The sequence below is a fragment of the Dermacentor variabilis genome, chromosome 11 (genome assembly GCF_050947875.1).
Source record: "Dermacentor variabilis isolate Ectoservices chromosome 11, ASM5094787v1, whole genome shotgun sequence".
Taxonomy (NCBI): domain Eukaryota; kingdom Metazoa; phylum Arthropoda; class Arachnida; order Ixodida; family Ixodidae; genus Dermacentor; species Dermacentor variabilis.
In genome coordinates, this window is record NC_134578.1 from 18,679,652 (window position 1) to 18,697,852 (window position 18,201).

The 18,201-nt window shown below is 44.5% G+C and overlaps 1 long non-coding RNA gene across 1 annotated transcript in view; it reads right to left on the minus strand.

The window, feature by feature from the left end:
* The window catches only part of LOC142564359 (uncharacterized), a 198,308-nt gene that overhangs the window by 68,874 nt on the left and 111,233 nt on the right, over window positions 1–18,201 (minus strand). The window lies entirely within an intron of this gene.

Consider the following 18,201-nt stretch of genomic DNA (forward strand, 5'->3'; position numbering starts at 1 on the left):
GACTAACTTTAAGTATCGATGCTTTCGACGCAAGCAACTGAATTGAAGTTCTATGGAAGGAAGCCTCTTTAACTTTGAGCTCTGAATTACTATGCGCATTCAATCAGCAGAGTACTGCACACGTTCATGCTGTACATTACGCTCACCTGCTGCTGGCGCCTTAGAACTTCATATTCACGTTACTGGTTAAAACCTGTATATGTCTCCTTGCGCCATAGTATATGTGTATTCAGGGAAATGTGGGCAGATGGGATGATGTCGCCACGCCCACTCACGCTTCCTTTGAGTTTACGCTCTCGCACGTTGAAGTAAATGTCTTCAAGTTACGTAGACAATAACGTTTCGCTATGCGTTTGCATTTAGCGTGTGGAAGACTACGCCAGCTGCTATAGCTTTGTCTGTTTGATGAGCTATCCGGCTGTTTACTCCTGAAAGGCTTTCCGCAGAGGTCGACGAAAAGAAGGTTGAAGACGTGATGCAACGCTTGCCTGCAAAAGAACCTAAACCTAACTGGGCAAGTTGGTACGCATTCATCTTCAGAACAAAATGCCAATAAACAGGGGACGTAGAAAAGCAAACATCCGGCCATTGGGGGCGGTGTTTGCCTCCTTTTCTTCGTTTTATGTTTGTTGGCGCTATGTTCCGAGAATACCTGCCTAAATTTATCTGTCTCTTCGTTATTCTGCGCCTTGTCGAATTTGTGTTTGAGAAGAACATTTAACAATTTTTTGGCAATCGACATTCTCTTGCTTTTATTTCCTTTACTCCACTAGATGAGGTACCTGAGTGAGAAGCTTTTCTCTAGTAAAATTAGCGCTAATAATTCAATAAAGTCTGTCCGCTAAAGGCTCCGCTAAAACGAGGCCAGTCAAAATTTACCCAGCCCAAATAATGCACTCCACCTGACGCTTTTCTACAGAGCGCTAGTAATTGGCCTTTCATCTTCTGTTTTATTGTTTCCTCCATATCGCCTCGACGACATCAAACTTTCAACTGGATGTGTTCCCATTCCATGCAGTTTCAGTTGTCCGCAATTTCAAATGAGTAACGCTGGTGCTGCGAAGCTGTTTCGCAATAATAACGTGTAACGTTTACACACTTGGCAAAAAAAAGGGGGGAAACGCACGACAGGCTTGTACACATGAAGCATGCTAATGAGGGTACAGTCAGTGTTCTGATTGCTTACTGCGCTAACGAATGCAGCCATCTTTGTGAAGCTGCGCAAGCTGCGGAAGGTAGACGTACAAAGCGTGTCGCCTAATAGAGAAAGAGAGAGAATGAAGAGGAAAGGCACCATTGCACACCAAAGAGGGCTGTGAAAACCTGCGCCCAACAAACGTCCTTCCATTTCAGGATTCAGCGTTGTCGCGTAAGAAGCGTACTCGCGATAGTGGCCTAACTGTTTGAGCATTGGGCTTCTATGGTGCTTGCCAGAGGTTCGATCAGACGCTTGTACTTTCATTGAATGCGTGTGCTTAGTAGTGTCACAGTGAGAAAAAAGGTGTATGTCTGAGAAGTGTGGGAAGCCGGCGGCGTGATAGAGGTATCGCCTGACACACCTCAGCGCCAGTAACGGCGGTTTGCTCCGGACCACTGTCAATTGCAGTTTAAAGAGGCAGGACGTGAGTTGAAAAAAATTAACTTATGGGGTTTTACGCGCCAAAACCACTTTCTGATTATGAGGCACGCCGTAGTGGAGGACTCCGGAAATTTCGACCACCTGGGGTTCTTTAACGTGCACGTAAATCTAAGTACACGGGTGTTTTCGCATTTCGCCCCCATCGAAATGCGTCCGCCATGGCCGGGATTCGATCCCGCGACCTCGGGCTCAGCAGCCCAACACTATAGCCACTGAGCAACCATGGCGGGTAGGACGTGAGTCGATTGCGCTCCTGAACCACAATATTCAGTGTGGTGGACGCGCTTTCACTCATGAATCGGGGACCTGAAAGAGCTCCGACGTAATGGCTAACACGTTTCTCTCGCATTTACCGCTAAATCGCCACTGAATCTTCATTGAGAGAGAGAGAGAGAGAGAGAGAGAGAGAGGAATATAAGGAAGGCAGGGATTTTAACCAGTCAAGAGTCTGGTTGGCTACCCAACGCTTCTCTCTCTTCCCCTTCTCTCCACTGAAGAGGCCCGAAACGGTGAGGCAGGAACCTGCCTACCTCTGAGTACCCAGAAGGAACCAAAGACGGCGTCGCATTAATATATATATATATATATATATATATTCCGGACCTCATTTAGAACGTATGTTTTTGTTCCAGGATTAGTGAGGTCACGCGCAGTGACACAATCGCAACGAATTCGAGCAGGTCATTTCACGCGTCATGAGCAAGCGGCTAGGAGAATCGTTTGTCTTCTGCGAGACTATGAACTTGTTCAGATGCACTGCATATTCTCTAGCGTTTATAGTAACGGTCAGCAGTGGAGTGCCTGTAGCGCATATCTCAGCTGAAAGGAAAAGCAAGCCACGCCCATACAAACTTAGGAATCTCACAAAGCTCACCACACTCCTGTCAAGTTGCTTCAAATTAGGAATATAAGGCTAGCTAGCTAAACAACCCCATTGGATGGATGGACGGACGGACGGACGGACGGACGGACGGACGGACGGACGGACGGACGGACGGACGGACGGACGGACAGACAGACAGACAGACAGACAGACAGACAGACAGACAGACAGACAGACAGATATATAGATAGATAGACATAATGCTGCCGCAGCTGCCGGCATTTGATCCCGCGACCTCGTGCTTAGCGGCGCAAAAGCATAGCCGCTAAGCCTCTGGGAGCGAGTTTAGATAGATATGAGGAGAAGAAGGAAATATAAGAATTTTAACCAGAGCAATGTTATTGTTTGCTCCCATTGATGCTATGGGAGAATAGTAATTAGAAAAATGGGAGCCAGAAACTGAAAGAAAGAAACGCAGCAGATAGAAATGCGTGCAATCTGACAGGTCAGTGAATCAGAAAAAGGCTAGTACTGCTTGCACACCCTTCCGATGCGAGGATGCGTCACTGTTAGAGAATCACCTAGTTAATGCATAATCAGCTCTTACCGTTCTTGAAACCTGTAATTGCTCCCTCTACCCTACCTACTTTTCGTTGAAGCTTCAAGATGGGATTCGGCGAAAACTCCAAATTAGCAACAAAGAAATACTCCGAGGGTAATGACAATAACATTCAATTTGTTTCGGCCACTGTCCCTATCGCTTCTAATTTTTATTAGTAACCCTTCCAGCGCTTAACGAGTGGTGACTTACGATGCGAAACACGCACCACAAATGTGTGTCAAGGTTGCGATAGTACCAAAAGTGCCCCTCTGTTTTTTTTTCGCTTTTTCGCAGTGCCCATAATTAGGCCAACCGCAATTACGGCATCACGTCTCCGGTCACGTTAGCATTATTTATCCGAGACAGCCCCCCCCCCCCCCCCTCTCCATCGGTCCTTCATTCTCGGCTCATCGTTAGGTTGGACGTGCTGGGCATGGCATGCGCGTGCCACTTTCTCCAACGCCGCGGCGAGTGGTCGCAGTGGCAGAGCGTCACGCTTGCCGGCCGAGTCTGTACGTGCCCCGGAATACGATAGCACTATGGCGTGCGATTTTTCCAGTTCGGAGTGTCAGGTATAGCCGGCTCGCCGGTTTCACATTGGGCCAATTTCTTTTATGAGGCTTCCTCCTCGTTATTGCCGGAATAAATGCTCGTTATCTCGTTACCTACTGTGAGGTTCAAGTCGTTCCTTCTTTATTGCCCGGAGAAAGAGAGAGGGAGAGACGGGAACAAGGAAAGGAAGGACGGAGAGGCTATGCGGAGTACTTCGGGTTATTCTCTAACCTGTGCTATAGGAAACGGGATAAAAGGAAGGAAAGACAACGCCTAAGAGAGAACGAGGGAAGGAGGAACTGTATCCGGATATGTTAAAGTGCGGTTAGCAGTTGACGTCGCGCAGTATCACACGCAGTGTCCGAGTAATCGGGGGAGCAGAGACGCTTAACCTTAAGTAACAATCCCACCTAGCAACCATTGGGGCCCAGGAAATTAGAACAGACAGTCACATTCTCATTATTTATACCGTAGGACTAAATTTGAATGAATGATATATCTGCACTGGGCCATTTACGTGTATACATAACTTTGAATTTGGAAACACTCTTCGATAAGGCATCTATTGTAAATTTACCCCCAAAATTTGCCTGTGGCCAAAGTTCCACCATATTAAGTCTGCCTTACACTTCCTTACAGGTGCGTTAGGTGGATCCAGTAGTGTTTTTCACTGAAGTACGTCCACCGTATTTCTGCATTTAGAGCGCACAACTCAAGACAATGACACAGTGAAGATTAACGTCGGTTTTCACTATGCCCTTGTCCTGTGTTGGGCGCTACAGATGCAGCAATGGAACACCAACGTGCCCAAACTAACGTAACGACGTATTTCTGTTGTTTTTTGTACGCTTCACGTTACAATTCATCTGGCATGAGCATGCTGCACAGCCAAACGCACAGCCTAACGCACAGCAAAAACAAGCCAAACGCACGTTTCCCTCGCGTGAACAGTCATTTTGTGTGCATTGCGATCCAGCATACCGAAGACGCCACCACCCGTGAAGGTCGGCGTGTACAATATTGTGGTAACAGCCACAGAATATGCTTCCAGAGAGTTGATGCGTGCTTTCACAGCAAGCAACACGCACTTCATCGAGTGCCCCTCGACACGGCACTACTAAAACGCACGCTTCTCGCAGATATTTAGAACGAACGATGCAGTTTCGGCCCGCTACCTATCCACGAAAGAGAATGGCGCAAATGTGTCCGTGTTGCAGCATTTCGCATTTACAAAAGACGTGAAAGTCGAAACTGCGATCCAAAAATTAAGAGAAACGCTAACTACATAAACAGAGCCGAGAACCGCAACTTTTCTCCAAACAGTTAGCTCCGTTGACTGCTCTTCAAGTCCCCTTCAGTTATCGTAAGCGCGAACAGGCACGAACAGTTTGCTCTGTCGCTCAAAGCAGTCGTGTTTCGACGCTTCTTTGGGTGACTGCTTTAATCACACCGCTGCGCAGACCATGCACTAACTGCAAACTTAAAAATTGGTCGCACGAATTGCGGCGTCGTTGTGAGACGTCGTATCTCTGCATACGTTTAAAATAATTTTCGGACGCGTGTCCGTTTATACGCTCTGGTGCTGTTGGGTCTGCTTAAACTGCAGTGAATGCTGCATAGATGGGGTTCGGCGCAAACGGGACGCATATCATGTGTGCAAATCTAATAGCCACCTCCTATTGTAATCTCTGCCAACGATGCTGAGGGCTCGATTTTCTAACCAGACGTGCAGTGGCTGTTTGGGTTGAATACATTATAGATAAAAGGCTAGAGTAGAAAGGAGGTAAAGCAAGAAAAAAAATGGGGGGGGGGGCGTCAGGAAACGCCGAGGTCAACAAAAATCATGCGACTGTAGCGTGTACACGTTGGTAGCGGGTGGTCAATACTGCAAATACAGGAACGGGTCACGCGTTTAAGTAAACTTATTGCGCCGTTATTACGTGCCCTACTGAGCACACGTAAAAGGAACAAAATAAGCGTAGTGGAGGAACAGCGCAATAAACGAACTTTTACGCATGACTCTAGATAGCTTCATACATAAATTACTAGAGGGAAGAACTGTGGCGTTAGTGCTTACGGGAGCTGCCAGCAGGAAAAGTTCAGCAAGCATGGAAATGATGGGTAGTACATGGACATGCCCAAACTTCGTCCTTCTCGCTTTAAATGGCTTCGTGACTTTGCAAAGTGGTCTTATTTTTAAAGAAAGTACCGCGTTATGAAGAATTCAATAAACATTATTAAAGGCGACGCGTGGCAGGATTCGAACTCAGGACCTCTTGCACAAAAGTGCTACACTGAAACCATTACGCCACGGACGCGCAGACAAACGGACCACAGCAATTAGCAGCAATTAGGCCTGCTTCCAGAGCCTAATTAGCTGCTGTATTAAAAAAGTATAAATTACTTTGAAGTTGAGCCCAATTTCGGCCCAGTAAAAGCGTAATAGGCGAAGCCACAAGAACGTCTAAAACCCCAAGTTACAAAAATAAAAAAAAACGCTGCTGCGATTGCTGACTTCTACTGGATTGAGTGGCCGTCTGTAGTCAGGTATGAGTGAACCGTCTTTCATAGAAGGGCAAGAAAACGTTGCTACGTCCGCGATATCCACAGCAGGCTTTCTTTTCGTCTCTTAGTCAATTCCTCACCGTTTCCCTTACCCCAGCGCAGGGTAGGCAACCGGGATCAGTCCTGCCTAACCTCCTTGCCTTTCATTTATTCTTTAATCTCTTTCGCTCTCTCGATTCCCCAGAGAAAAGCACTGTGCAGTTCGACTAGTGGAGTGGAGAGTGCTGCCCTGCGCACGTTAACATAAATGCACCCGCAAAGAATGAGCCTGATCCTTTTCCTGCATTAAAAAAAACTGATTAATTGGCACGTCAGTCATCACGCTGAACAATTGCTAGTCATCACCATCATCATCCTAATACATGTCCATTGCAAGAAGACGGTCTTTCCCAATTATCATTGTCTTGTTTAAGCAGATTCCATTATATGTCGGCAAAGCTCCTGATTTCAATACACCATCTAATTCACTACCGTCACGGCTTGTCCTTTCCATTGGCATCTAATCTGTCACTCTTATACAGTAGCGTTTGTCTGCTCTAGGCATCACGTGACCTGCCCAATAATATTTCCTCCTCTTACTCTAAGGCAGGGTAACGGCTGCCCCCGGCTTGCTCTCTAAACCCCACCGCTGCTTTAAGTGTCTTAATAGCATGCATTTGTCAATGCCTTTCTAAACCATAGGTAAACCACAATGCGTTAGTCAAACCATGACACGTCCCACAAAGGGCGTATTTGAAGAGCAGGAGCCAGGAATTCAAGACGTGCGTTTCTAAAGTCGGTTCAAACCTACTGGCTCACTCTTAGATCATTGACAAGCACGTGATGCCCACAAAATAAAGGTGAACATGTGCCATTCATTTTGAATGAAAGCGCATGTTGCATAGAGAAAGTCATGCCAGCCCTTCAGGTCACGGTTGATGCGCTCGTTGGCATAGATTGCACCAATAACTTGGTAACGACTAGCTTCATTTCCTTTGACAATGGTTGGCTGGAGTGATGTTTCGTTCCTTGTTTTTATCTCTAACGTAGGCGATAAGGCGTGTGCCATAATGTAATAATGCGTACAGCAACTGGTATCAGTGCACTTTCTTCAGATGAAGCAGGAAGAAGACCGTGACGAGCAAAAATAGAAATTATTTATATATTGTCATCATCGCCCTCGTTGTCACTGTCATCACCCTAATCAAGTGCACTGGCGAAATGAGGACTCTTATGGCGTTCTGCGCAGGTACCCATTTCTTGCACCAGCGGGCTCGATTCCACGCCGGCACTTTTTCTAATATCATCACTCCACCTTACAAATTTTGTGCAGACTGCCGCCCATACCGTGTGTCTTTGACCCTCGCCTATCTCTGCCTCGTAATGCACGGCGAGGGCAGCACCACTTCCTCCGCGCAATTTCAACCAGAATTCAAGCTGCCCACATTAACTCTCTCTCTCTCATTCATTATTACTGAAAAACTAGTTCCTCTAAAACTTATCACTCAGCCCGATTAAGGTCACGCTGTCTTTCTGTGGAAAAAGGATCATGGCGAACCATCAGATGCGTGCATTATACACAGTGTTTCCAAGGCACTGCGGGCTAAAAGCCTCGAGAGGCAACACCCAAACTTCAAAAAGAAAAGGAAAGAAACTTCTACCGTAAGATAGGTGCATGCACTCAAGATTGGATTGAAGCCAGCGATGATGGAATAGCGCCGTCCATTACGCCCTTCATCCAAACCCATCCGCGCAGCCTTGGAAGCCAAAGATAACGCGTGTGTCCCTCTCTTTTAAGCAGGGGCAAACGCCGAGAAAACAAGAGCAATAAATAATTCATTATGAAAAAATTGGCCAGTTCTGCTAGTGGCTGTGAGCCATGTTTTTTTAGGCAGCAACAGTAATAAGAGCGACAAGAAAAAACGACAACAATGCTGCTTTATTCGGCATTGAAAAGTACAAAGATAACGACATACGGACATGAAGGAACCGATAACAGAAATACACGTATCGAGTGATCTTTGTTTGGAAGACGACAAAATATCCAGAGGCTCGCGGACGTGAACCAGAGCGTAATAGCTAAACCCGTGATCGACACAGGTTAAACGACAAGAAACAGATTTACTCAGTGCTTTGGCATGTAACTGAACACATCAGTTCAGCATTGGCGTTTCAAACATTCCAGTGTATTCAGCATTTTCATAGTATGAGAAAAAATTCGGTTTCCTCGCTAAGTTTGTGGTCTGCATACTCTTGATGACGGGTCTACATGAATGATAAACAGCCAGATGGCATGTGGGTGCTTACGCGGCAACCATCGCGTTATTGTGAAGCCCAGTACGAGCAGAACTAGGTCTGCAGAGATGAAGAGCCTCTGAGGTTTCACATTACTGAGAGAACGAAGAAAGAAACCTGATACCACCTAGTACACCGCTTCATCTCGCGATGTCTCCGAGATGGAGCGACAAGCAGACTCTTTGTAACCTAAACCTTTTACTCGTTATTATTTCTTTACATTATTGGGTCAAACGTGAGTGCTTTAGATTGGATGGTAATATCTTCTGAAGATCCGGGCAGCTTTCATGTCTTTCCCTCTTTTCTCTGAAGTTGACTAGACTGTCTATGCCCCTCCAAAAGGCCCTGGGAGGAAGCAGCGGCGCATTGCATCAAGCCTGGCAGAGCAGACACGTGCCAACAGTGTTCTCCAAAAGCGGCAATGCAGCAAAGACCCTAATCGCGCACAAGCCTGAGTTGGACGCTAATTGGTCGCTCGTCGAGAGGCTCCAGTTGTACGTGCGATGCTCCACCCGTACTATCACACGCGGGGCTTTCGCCCAAAAAGGTCTCCGGGGTCTTCATGCCATCACGTCCCGTCTCCGTGCGAGCAACTCCATAACTTAGTTAGCAGGCTGGCGAGTCGTAGCTAGATGCATTTTCTTTCCTGAAAGATATCGCGACTACGCGAAGCGCACATGAACATGAAGGCTACGTTTTGTGAAGGCACAGACGAACGGAATATATGCTTTGGAATACAAAGGCAGCACAATAACAGCAAACTAGTTTGGCGGGCGTATGGCAGTCTGAGGAGGTAAAATTAGATTTAACTAGGTGGATGTTAGTGCAACTACATCGAGGACACTTTGGCAGCTATTTAAAGAAGTTTGACAGCCTACTAGCTGGGCTTTCCCAGATCACTGAAGCGCAAGATAAAACCAATAAGCCTAATTTGCACAACGGAATGGATTTCAGGCTTGGATATTTCAAATCATCATCTAAAATTTCGCCATTTAGTTTCTGTTCCAGTTTATCAATCCATCAGGGACGTACGTCTATTGCGGTGTTCTGAAATGAAAAGTACAGTACCAGATTAGGAAATTCAAGTTGAACTTCTTGTTATCAATTGCATAAACGTATGTGACGCCAGGGGCATAAATTACAGTTAGGAAGACAAGAAAAATAACACGAATATTGAATGTAACACCAATACATTGTCACAAGAAAATGACACGTACTGATGTCACGGAAGATGAATGGGAAATGGGAAAGATAGACCGGAATGGGAAAGATAGACCAAATTTCTTTAAAAATTTGGAATGTTGTATCATAATGAACGCTAAGATTACACTACATTATATGAAATTTTACTCAATTCTGCATGCTATCTTGTAATCGAGTCACAAACATCAGCTTAAAGGAGTAACAACTGCAGTTCTCAGGAATTGAGGTAAAAGAAACACAGCCATCGATGTTCGGGGTTTTGTTTTTCTTTAAGAGTTGTTGTTGACGACACTGCAGCTGTGTAACTTTTGTTTGTGTGTAAGGTAGATGCAGTGCGCGTGTGGCCCATCTCAGTCTGCACAATTGCGCGAAAGAAACAAATCTATATATATATATATATATATATATATATATATATATATATATATATATATATGTATATATGTATATATGTATCTATAGGCATCGTGGGAATTCAGCTTTATCGCAGACTGCATATCGCGTGAAGTCAGCGAGTGCAAAATTTCGACACTAAGTGTTCAGCTGCGCAGCTGTCAAAAAGGGTTGTGTTCAACGAGAGCGGGGCGTGATTTCTAAACAATGTATACTGAAACCTTCAGTAACACGAGATTCCATTATCGTCCCTCGGAGTTAACTGGCCGGAAGTGTGACACGGACCCGGAAGCTGACAATTTCGAGTACATGATGTCAGGTGCAGGCGTTTCAGCACAGAGCCAACCGACACGATCCATACCACTTTCCGTACAAGTTTTAAACCGTGCAATTGTGCTTCAGTGACTTGACTGGAAACTCACCGGGGAAATGGAGGCGGCGTTTTACGACGACAGAGAGATTGTTTCTGGCTGCCCGCTATTAGTCGCGTCCACGATTAACGAGAGCTCGCAAGTATCTTCAGCAATCAACGTGAATAGGAGCAGCATTGAAGCAGCTGCAGCCGTTGCTAGGCTGCAAGCATGGATAATAATAATATTTGGGGTTTTACGTGCCAAAACCACTTTCTGATTATGAGGAACGCCGTAGTGAAGGACTCCGGAAATTTTGACCACCTGGGGTTCTTTAACGTGCACCTAAATCTAAGCACACGGGTGTTTTCGCATTTCGCCCCCATCGAAATGCGGCCGCCGTGGCCGGGATTCGATCCCGCGACCTCGTGCTCAGCAGCCCAACACCATAGCCACTGAGCAACCACGGCGGGTGCTGCAAGCATGGAGTACACGCTCGTGCGATACGTATAAGCATTCAGAAAATGTGGCTCTGTGATTTGAGCTTGAAGAACGTAGTGATCCACGGGCTTATTTCCAAGTTCCAGTGCTGCAGTTCGTTCAGAATCTCGGTTGTCTTCGTGCAAAGCCATGAAGCAAGAATTAGGAAGACGTGATTGACTGAGGCCCGCATGCATAAAGCTACCTTCATAAATGCAGGAAAAACAACAGCTTAACATGGAAAACCTGACAAGAAAAAAAAATACTGGCGATAATGCGCTTTTTTTTTCTTAACATAATGTGAACCGCATGCTTGCGCACTGTCCTGTTATCATCTGACCCATCACCGGTACACCGACGTGACAGATGTAACTAAAGAATACTGGCTTCACCTAAAGAAGATTTGCATTTTCTGGAATGACGTGCTTAGTTGACACGGAAATGAGAAAACTGTACGGCACATGCCTTACTCTTGTCTTTAGCGTTGACCACTTTTAGCACTCTTTACTCCCTTAGGTAATCCGTTGGATTCTACATACATTCTGTACAAATGCTCCTTTGCACACTTCATTTCATTTTGTACTGACAAAGAGGCGGATGTTGACAGAGTTTCTGTAGAGTCTAGTGCCCGCGTTTGATTTATTTTTTAAATATCTTTATTTACTGATACTGCAATGCCGATATCGCGATTATAGCTGGGTTGGAAAAGAGAACTAAGGAGTTTCCCAAAACAGGCAAAACGTAAACGAAAAGAAAAAATAGGTGTGCCGGTTGAAGCTCTGCGGCCAGCATCAGGAACAGACCATTTGAAGAAGATTTCAAGCCGTCAATATAAAATATGAAATAGAGCAATAAAGTGAAAAAAATGCAGAAACACTTCTGGGTAATATGTTGCGCGAACAACGTCAGTGACGGTTGGAACACTTCATTGTTAGAGAAGTTATTCCAATCGGTAATAGCCCGAGTATGTAAAGCAGCTATTACGGACGCGAAAAGGAATTAAAGTAAGCTGATGTCGTCGTCAGGTCTCATAGCCAGACGAAAAGAGAAGTAAATGGGTGAGTTCCGTTCTGTAGCATTCTTTCATTTATTAGTACATGAACTTAGGTCGTGCAGAACAATTTTTCTCAGTTATTGTCGGCAGGCCAGCTTTAATTAAGAGATCTGTTACCGATGCACGTCAGTAATTGTTAGATATGTATCGAGCCCTCTCTATTTTCTTTATGTTAGTCTTAGTGAATGAATTTAAAATTATAGTCGCATATAATCTAAGGTAGGCAAAACAGTATATTAGTAAGCAAGGAGGCGGACAGATGGAGAGGACAACCGTAATCCCCTTCTTGAGAAAATGAATTTACGAAAAGCTATAAAATTTATGAAATAAATATGTTTATTCCAGCTCAGGATGTTAGTCACCTGGAGGCCTAGATATTTATATTCTGCTACTTTTCTGTCACATCATTAGTACGGTAATCAAACGGTAAGGCATTCTTTTTATGGCTGATTCTCGTTAATAATTTTTTAAGGTTGATGAATATTTGATATTTATAAAATGTTGTGCGCGAGAATAGTGATGTGCTGCTATCCATCATCAGTTGTATTTTTTTCGTGATATGTACAGATATTTTCTCATAATACAATGTCAGGCAAATAGTGTAATTCCACCACTTCACTTTTACAACTTGAGGAGGCGGAGAGACCTTGAATCTGAAATCAAAATGTGTATTTGAGTAAGTACATTCAACAAGTTAACACCGTTATTGTTTACTTCTTTAAAGAACAACTTGCAGTTGTAGATTTGAAGCTGTGGGGAGATGTGGTCATCTTCATCAAGTGTATATTGTAAAAATGTGACCGCTTTCGCAAAGTCGGTGTCAAAAGTGCGTTCTTAAATACACAAACACAGTGATTACAGTCATTATTTCTAGCGCGCTGAAGGGGCAAAGTTCGTGCGAACGATGCATTTCGCGGCACTTTTGAGTAGGGATATCTCTTGACAAATCTTGGGACACTGATAAATAAAAGAAAATTTGCCGAACAGTAAAAATGGGTCGGAGTAGATACGGCAGGCACAACCAAATCCCGACTGGGAGCCTACCACGGTCGTTGAAAAGAAAAGTGTACAATCACTGCTTCCTATAGGTGTTAACTTATGGGGCAGAAACTTGATGGTTAACGAAAAAGCTCGAGACCAAGTTAACTAGCGCGCAAAGATTTATGAAACGAGAAATGTTAGGCGTAACGATAAGAGACAGGAAGGGAGCGGTGTGGCTCAAAGAGCAAATGGGGATTGTCGATATCCTAGTTGACATTAACAGAAAAATAAACGTAGCAGGGCAGGCTATGTAATGCATACGTCAGATAACCGGTGAACCATTAGCATTTGCAGAGTGGTTAATTGTCAAGGAAAGGAAAATACAGTCGCGGATGGCAGAAAATTAGGCGGGCTGATGAAATTAGGAAATTCGCAGGTGCAAGTTGGTTTCAGCTAGCGCAAGACCCAGGTAGTTGGAGATCGCTGGGAGAAGGCTTCGTCCTGCCCTGGACGCAAAAGTAAGCTGATGAAGACGATGACCTGGAAAAAGCGTTAGCTCCAGGTCATATAGTGTGCAATCGACGTCAAATGTTGACAGACTACTGTATCTGAGAAAAATCTGGACATTTCCACAAATTTTATGCGTAGTGTGGTATTTGGATTAGGAGGCTGTACAAATGTATGTGAACAACAAATCTGTACGTTATGTTCTTTTCGTAGGGGAGTGGGGATGGGACAAGGGGGGGGGGGGACAGCTATGATATAAAGCTGCTGGAAAATACGTTTACTCAGAAAACACGATCCGTAAACATTTAACGCTGACCCAAGGCGAACGTGCCTCAAGCAATGGCCAGCCTCAGTACTGTCCATTCCATTGAAGCTCTCAGATCAATTACTAAACAGCAATACCTGAACCTAACATTTCTGACTAGCTACTTTGGCACTACGATTCGAACGCAATTATTGTGTGCGCCTTCTCCTATGTTCCAGCCCACAATGCCAGAATAGAAGTTTCTACAACCGGCAATTTACACATAGCGCTTCAAGCGAACGTGCTCCTTTTGTAACTCGCATCCGAAATCGAAAGAGCCTACGCGCGAATCGCCGCCACAGACGCCTCCAACTGATTTATGTATGCAGTTCGAAGTCATTTAGTGAGAGCAAGTAAAATACTCAAGTATGGAGCATCGATGGTTACAGGTTCGCAGCCGCCATCCCGAGCAGTCAGTACCCTAAACTGCAGGAGACGAAACGTTCGCCCCTTCTTTGTGCGGGAAGAACGGTGGTGCGGCATTATTCCCAAGTGCTCCGTCCTCGTTCTCCCGATTCTGCGAGTATATATGGCAAATAAGGCACTATACACGCCCTCCCAGTTCTAATTCTGGAAGAAGGCGAGCTGCAGAGAGCAAAGCACCATCAATTTCCAATGGAGGCGAGCGAAATTCTCTGCACAAAGGCGTACTACGCCATGAGCCGACCCTATTTTTTTCACTGCTTTAGTGCTTTACACCGCGGTAATACGTTATTGTTGCCGAGACGGGTGCTCGACTTCACAGATCGATTTTGGGTGCTCGGGGAAAGTGAGCCGTGCTACGGCTCACTTTCCGGTAGTGCAAAATACGATGCACCTACGATCGCAAAATTGTGTTGATTGCATGAGGTCTGTGGAGGTAACCAGGCTTGGCTTCCTGCCGTGCATACGCTTTAAAGACAAGCCTTTTTTTTTCTTTTTTCTTTTGCCTATTTCCAGAAGTTTAGCGTTCGCTGTCGTTTCCTCGTCGGATGTATTTGCGGATATACATCCCAAATTGGAGCCCTGGGAATGAGTCTTCGCGAATAGAAAACCTGCTTCTGGCTGCATACGGTCCAACATAGATAACAACTTGCGTCACGGTGTATGTGCCACCTTGTACGCGCCTCGAATTATCACTGAGTGCGTACAACTTGGTATGTGCGCATCCCTAACCGATCCTCCAATATGAATGCTCGATGCTGTAGCAATTACGCCACGGACGCTTTGTTGTTTTTTTCATCTCCGTTACACCATGGACGCACGCCTGGAAAGCTAGAATGAAAGCGTGCGCTACGTCCAAACATGCACGCTTGGCCCGTCGCATAGCAACGATTATAAGATGTGCAGCAAGCACATCGTCTAGTTGATGACAAAGAAAGAAGTTCCGGGTCGTGCTCGTCCCAACAATTGGGCTCTGATATGTAAAGTTTTAATTCGGTGACAATCTTAGTAGGCCTACTTGTAAAACCGGTAGCTTCTTGGTCAATTTCCCGTAGTGGTTCTGAGCGATTTTTCGTCAAAAGAATAAAAAACACTTCGCGTCTCTACTACGCTTCTCACATAAAACTCTCCAATTAAACCATACCAGTCTCTAATGTAGCATCAAATAGGCATCGCCAATATACGAAGATCCACTTCAGAATGATTCTAATGTCTGTCTTGGATGTGCAACAGCACCGGATTGAAGAAGTATCAGACGGTCGGAAATCGGTCGGAAGAAGGCATGGACATTCAATAAAAACTATTGTGAAATAAAGTAAATATGTACTTATTTAAATATCTAACACACACACACACACACACGTATATATATATATATATATATATATATATATATATATATATATATATATATATATATATATATATATATATATATATATATGTGTGTGTGTGTGTGTGTGTGTGTGTGTGTGTGTGTGTGTGTGTGTGTGTGTGTGTGTGTGTGTGTGTGTGTGCCTGCGTCAACACATCAGATAATTTAAGAGAAGCTTACAAACCTTTCGCGGTCAAAATATAGCGGCCATAGCGCGTCGGATCTACATATTGTTTCTAAACATTTAAAGCTAACCTCAGCGTTAGAACATTTTCTTCCGTTATTCATTATCTGCAAACATTTCAACAACATACTTGCCGACATTTTTTTATTGCATTCAGATATGTTAGCAAACATGAAGGAAAGTAAAAAAAAATACGATTCGATTTTTATCTTAGAGATGCCCGAAATGCTAAATAGCCCTGCCGATGATACTTGCACACAAACCAGAACAACCAGTGAGGCTCTTCAAGATAGCACATGGTAACTGCACCCGCATGTATTGGCAGTGCTCCCAGCTTCTTTCCACGTACACACTTCGTTTCATTGCCGTATTTGAACTAAATTTCATCAAAGCGAAACTTTCTTAGCCTGTTCTTACAATATAGGGGTATAATCTAACTTCGCAGATGCATACTACAGTTAAAATGCCGCGCTTTTGGTCGGCGTTTGCTTGCTCGAGCATGCACGTGAGGCTGCCGCGATGGGCTGCAATTGAAAAATAGCCAAAAGCAAATCGATTTAAAACAATGTGTTCGCAGCCGTGTAAGTACGTGGATTGTTCCTAAGGGTAAATTTGTTTTTGTTTTTTTCATACGGAACTAAGCTTACCTGAAGAAAATTTTTGCAAAAATCGGGTCAGGAAGCACCGAACTAGTTCCAAGTACGAACGCAGCCATTGAAAAGAAAGTATATCTAGCCTCGATGGCGGTGCACCTGCTGTGTATGAAACGGAGTAACGTTCGCGTCTTCGAATAGCCCAGTTCAAAGGTAAAAGTTATGCTACCTCCGACAGGCGATTTTTAAAATTCAGTAAAACTTAAATATGAACTCTGTATATGACGCGGCTTCGTATCCTATTTGCGGCCAGTGGTGTTTTCATCAACTTTCATTGAAATGTATTTGTCATTTATTTATTTCATGTGAGTGTGTGCGTGTGCGTGTGTGTGTGTGTGTGTGTGTGTGTGTGTGTGTGTGTGTGTGTGTGTGTGTGTGTGTGTGTGTGTGTGTGTGTGTGTAACAAATGTTGCATCGCTGATTTCGTACACGGTTTCCCCAGCAGGGAAGCCTAAAACGCCCTCACGGATTTCCAAAGACAAGTGCTTTGAGACGCTTCACGCGTCAGCCGCGTCGCAGAACAGTAACCTACTTGTAAAACCTGAGCGTACGCATTTGATAGCCGGCGATGAAGAGCCAAGTTACCGGACGCGTTCGTCGTTTACAAAGCATCTCAACCACACCGTGCCTCTGCGGTGCTATCACCACAAATAAATGCTTTCTTCTTTTACTGTAAGGTCGAGGACATCGTGTCTGGTGGTTCAAATCTTTTTAATGCTTAATGAACGCTGCGCTCGCTCTGCGAGGTCGGTCGTAATGGGCTATAGATGCTTCGTCACTGAAATATGCAGCTTGTCTCTCGTTGTAGTGCGCCATTTTGCTTCGCTATCTCGTGAAAGCTTCGCGCACACCGATTTCCAAAGTGCGTGGGATCTGCATAATTGTGTAACGATACGCTCATCCGCATATCGCAAACACGTGCGGAATGGAAATGTGAGCATTCACTACGAATGCAAGATAGATAATGTTAGGAGAGCGTTTTCGTATTAAGCTTACCACGTCGCTGCCAATGTTTCTAATAAATTAACATATAAGCCACACTTACATTTTCGCTTTTGGGCAAGTGAGGTGTAATGTGTTACACCAATTAATGAATATTGGCCCTTTCCACGTCCGTAGCCATTCATGGATGGACCACACAAGATAATCATTAGGCAGCTGTACAACACATACGGCTGCAACGTAAAAAAAAAGCAGTTTATCTCTTTAATAACTGAGTTCTTTTGCCAGCTCTTTCACCGCCCTTCCAAAGCGAAGAAGTTTTTCAACTAGGAATACGCAACCGCATCCAAGGTTTCACAATGTAAATGATTCAACAGAGAGGCCGACTTAGGCCTTTGAGCTGTGACACGATAAATTTTTAATGTTGCTTGAACCTCGCAGTCACTCAGTCAACCTGCAGGGAGTTAACCTTGTCCCAAAATATACTCTTGAACATTAAAAATTCACAGCTTCAATTCCTCTGGGCAAAAATGAGGCATCGATTTTCAGCTACACTTGTAGTGCGGTTTTCTTCTGATTATTCCCTTTTTTCTCCAAACACAACATGTTTACTTTTAAACTCCAACGCTCAAAGTGTTAACTCCCTTGTCATTATTATTGTTTTTATGCACCTAATTGAACCACCCGATTCATGGCCAATCCCACTCTGGGTATGTGCCACGGCCACTCAGGACAAGAACAACAACAACAACGTGGTAGACGTCATTCAAGCATTCACTCCATTTTTTTTTGCGCTCTTTCGTATTTCAATATAAAGTCTGTACGTATTCAACAGATTTCTATACTAAAGCTCTAGCCTTGTATCATACTTATTATTTTTGTGCCATCAAATATTATA